This window comes from Pteropus alecto, unplaced genomic scaffold (genome assembly GCF_000325575.1).
Source record: "Pteropus alecto unplaced genomic scaffold, ASM32557v1 scaffold25, whole genome shotgun sequence".
Lineage (NCBI taxonomy): Eukaryota > Metazoa > Chordata > Mammalia > Chiroptera > Pteropodidae > Pteropus > Pteropus alecto.
The window spans coordinates 32,611,438-32,616,121 of record NW_006441955.1 but is presented as its reverse complement, the minus strand read 5'-3'; the positions used below and the strand labels follow the sequence as shown (position 1 = coordinate 32,616,121).

Genomic DNA, 4,684 nt, shown 5'->3' with positions numbered 1-4,684 from the left:
AAGCTGACTCTTTGATGTTGCTTCTCATAAGGGCACTAATAATATCCTGAAGGCCTCACCCTTATGAACTTATTCTTATCCTAATTACCTCCCAAAGACACAATCTCCAAACATTGTCACATTCAAGATTTGGCTCCACATATGAATTTGGGGGAGGGGACACAAACATTCAGTTCATAACATTCCACCTTGGCGCTCCAAACTTCATGTCCTTCTCACATGAAAAACACATTCATTTCATCTCAATGGCCCCAGAATCAACTCTAAAGTCTAAAGTCCTAAGTCTCATTTAAATAAGATCGAAAGCAGATATGAACGAGACTTAAGGTATGATTCATCTTGAGGCAAAATTCCTCTCTGGCTATGAACCTGTGAAACTATACAAATATGTGCTTCCAAAACACAGTGATGGGGACATGGTTCCATAGTGTAGCAGTTAGCACATCTGCTTTACATGTAGAAGGTCCTGGGTTCGTGCCCCAGTGGAGCCACAGACCATTGTCTATGGCCATACCACCCTGAACAAGCCCGATGTCTGATCTCGGAGGCTAAGCGGGGTCGGGCCTGGTTAGTACTTGGATGGGAAACCACCTAGGAAGACCAGGTGCTGTAGGCATAAATAATAATAAATAATAAAACAAAAAACAAAAACAAAATACAGTGACAATACGGGCATAAGATAGGCAAACCCATCTTAAAAAGGAGAACTATGAAAGAAGGAAAGGTTATGGGTCTCAAACAAGTTCAAAGCTTAGCAAGACTAATTCCATCAGATCTAAAGCCTTGAGAATAGTCATCTTTGGTTCTTTGCTCTGCTTCTTAGCGCCACCGGAGCAGCAATGTCATTCCCATGGCTTCAGGTGGGGATCCCAGCCCTTGACTCCAGAAGATGGTCTCACCTCCTAGGCTCCAGTCACAGGCTGTCTGGACAACTGAAACTGAGGTGGTGGCTTCAATGTTCAAGGAATTGCTTTTGGGGTCTTTCTTCCCTTTACTTGAAGGATAGTGGACATTCACAGCTAAATAGCTTTATGGTCCAGTCCTGCAGGATCTAAGAAGTCTGATAGCCTTTCTTCATTTCATCCTGTCTCCATCCTCTTCAGTTTAAACTGGCAGTGTTTCTGCTCATACAATCCCATAAACTCTTTATCAAATGATAGTCCAGTTACACCCTTGATGCTCTTTTCTGAACACAGTTTGTCATTTTATGCAATATGAGCAGGCTGAAAGCTTTCCAAATCTTTAAGTTCTGGTTCTTTTTAGCTTACCAATTCCTTTTCAACTCATCTCTTTGCTCTCGCATTTTCCTATAAGCAGTCAAGAGGAACAAAACCACTCTTTGAACATTTTGCCTAGAAATCTCCACAACTAAATATTCAATTTCATCACTCATGAGTTCTACCTTCCACAAAACACAAGAACATAAACACAATTCTGTCAAGCAAGTTCTTTGCATTTTAGGACAAAGATTGCCTTTCCTCTGGTTTCCAATGACATGTTTCTTATTTCCATTTGTGACTTTACTGGAATTGTCCTTAATGTTCATATTTCTAGCGTGTATCTCAAAACTTTTCCAGTCTCTATCCATTACTGAGTTTCAAAGCCACTTCCATATGTTTAGATATTAGTTACAGCAGCAACTCCAAATCTTATTACCCAAATCTGTATTAGTCTGGGGTCTTTAGAGAAAAAGAAGCTATATAGATACAGTAAGGGGAGAGAGAGAGACAGACAGACAGATAGAGACAGAGATTTATGATAAAAAACTACCTCACATGATTTTGGAGGCTAAGAAGTTTAAAATCTGCATTGGCAAGCTGAAGACCCAAGAGAGCTAATCGTATAGTTCTGGTCTGTGTCTGAAAGCCCTAGAACCAGAGGAGTCAATGGTTCCAGTCTGAGTCTGAGACCAAAGGCAGGAGGAGATCAATATTGTAAGCTGAAGACAGCTAGGTAGAGAGCAAGAATTCTTGTTCAGCCTTTTATTCTATTAAGGCCTTCAATGGATTAGATGAGGCCAACCTACATTGGGGAAGGCAATCTGCCTTAGTCTAGTGATTCAAATGTCAATCTTATCCAGAAACACCTTCACAGAAATACCCAGAAATAACTAGACACCCCATACTCCAGTCAAGTTTACACATAAATTAACCATTAAAAGTCCACCCTGTGTCAACTTGGCACTCATTAGCATTACCTTAAACCATACTTAATTTTCAAATAAGGGCAGTAACAAGGTCATAGTTCCACATAACATGATATGACTATCCTGTGCACAATTGAAAATGCTCTAACACCTTCCCCAGAAGAGGAGATAAAATTCTTGAGTAATGTTTATTATTCTCCTTGGCATCCTATAACTTAAATACTATGATGTAGAATTAACAATACTTAAATGCTATGATGTAAAATCAATATATTGTATGTTACAATACAATATCACTTATTTATGTTAAGGACTATGTAGACATGGCAATGACATATCCCTTATATCAAAAACTGTGGAGAGAGAAAATGGTACTCAAATACTGGTTGACCCATTAAGTTCTACCCAATAACTGATTAATGCACTAGAAGAAGATATTTTTAATTGCTCATTTTCAGTATGCTGTCTTCCAGAAAGTGTTTCTTGTAGCTAACAAGGGTGTATAAAATATGACACATTTACAAAATAGAAAAATGAGTGAGGTAAAACAGAGCTGAGAATAACATTCTAATTTATAACATGACTCCCCACAGGGGCAGGGGAGGTGAGCACAATTTTGTTCCTAGGCTTTCTATAGCAAAAACTGGCTCACAGTTTCCATGAAACAGACATTCCTGGCATTGGATTAGATTTATTTTTTCTTAGTGAAAAAATAAGTTAAAATAAGTTAAATTAGTTATTTGATGGCTTAACAAGTTTGATTAAATCTTCCACTTTTCAATCAACCTTTCTGATATTCTAGTATAGTGGGAAAAGCCTAGATTCTGGAGCCAAATCTACTTGGTTCACCTCCCCTCACATTTTAATCCAGGTGAAACTGGGTTCAAATTAGCATCCCAGAGACATCTGAGGGAAAAGGAGTCACAAAAACTCATGTGGGATTTGGGTGTGTGGCATTGACATGGTGGTGGTAGAATTAAGTGAGGTACAGAATTTTATGAATAAAATCTTGAGGTCTCTTCCCGTCCAAGGTGATAGAACTACATCTTTCTGCCATGCAAGTATTTCTGAGTACTGCCCTTGCCCTTGGGGGTAATTGGCCTAATTTGCTATACGTAAGGCAAAGGTGGTACTCAGAAATGGGAGTCAACTATTACCCTAAGGATAATTGTTATAGGATGTACATGCTATGGTCAACTTGAACACCTATAGTTTGTTGGTCTCTAACCACTGACAGAATATCCTAAATGAAGCCTGCTTTGATTTTTTCTGTGATATTTGGGCTCATGTTTTCGCTTATTTTCCTCTACATTTTAAAATGCTGTGACATTGATATATTGCCTCAACAAGGTAAAAAGTAATATCAGATGCTGTATTATAGGTATTAGTTTGAAAATATTACAATTTTCTATATTTTGTAAAATCCAGCAAAAGAGTGCACTACAAAAGAAGTGATTTAAAAATGTCTTTTAATAAAAGTTTAAAGTCTTCAAAATATATTTGCCCCAGGAGCAAACTTTTTTCATTTAATATTGTGTCTGTTAATTAGTGCTTCAAATTTGCAAATTCTTTATTGGTTTATATCAATGTAATACCCAAAGCTCATCTCATTGCCAGATTTGAATGAAATATGATCCTGTTTATTCTATTAAAATGAAGGCTTGAAATTGTTACCCAAATACCACAGGAATTCTTGCCATTTTCTCATCAAATTCCTCATCAGATTTTTTGTTAAAGTCACATTGTTTTAGATTTTGTGCCTTGGCATTTAAATGAAATTCAATGTGCCCCACGGAGGAAACATCTGTAGGGACATATTATGTACAATATCCATTCCAATCAAGCAGGAGTGTACTGAGTGCCTGAATGAGGAGCTTATTCTTGCTTCACTTTCCTTTGATGTGGCTATTGAGAAGATCTATAAGAGAGGGAACATTTATAAAAATTAAACCAGCAGTGAAGCACAGTATTTTAAATGATCAAATCAAATACTTTTTAAAGGCACAATATCAGTTTCAGTGAATGGATTCCTGCCTCTTTCTCTTGATGTGACAGACTTTATATATATAGCATATGATTCAGACTTTGGATGGCTTAGTAGGTAGGTGATGATGATTTTTAAGATCCATATGTCCCAGTACGTTTTTGTTTACTTGACTTTAAAAACCTACCTTTTCCCTCAACAGTCACCTTTAATTCATACACTCTCTCTATATAACCTTTTATATTTGCGTTCTGACACAAAGCACCTACAACTAATGCTGTTTTAAAATAGTCAAAGAATAGGAACAGTCCTATCCTAGTTATAGATCCACACATCAATGGAAATTTTCTAAAAATGGAAAATGATCAAGATGTTATGGCTAGGACTTATATAAAATGGAGATAATTATTAAATTGACCCTATAGGGCTTTACAATATGTGGAATCAAAGGAATGTGCGCCAAGCATAGACCATGACACATGGTAAATGCCTAGCAAATATTAGCTATTATTATTTTTGTCAGGGATTGAAATTTGGTGGCATTTCATAAACCT

The 4,684-nt window shown here is 37.0% G+C and overlaps 1 pseudogene; it reads left to right on the top strand.

Moving 5' to 3' along the window:
• The first annotated feature begins 500 nt into the window (after positions 1 to 500).
• LOC112485887 lies at positions 501 to 616 on the top strand (annotated as a pseudogene).
• Positions 617 to 4,684: the final 4,068 nt, after the last annotated feature.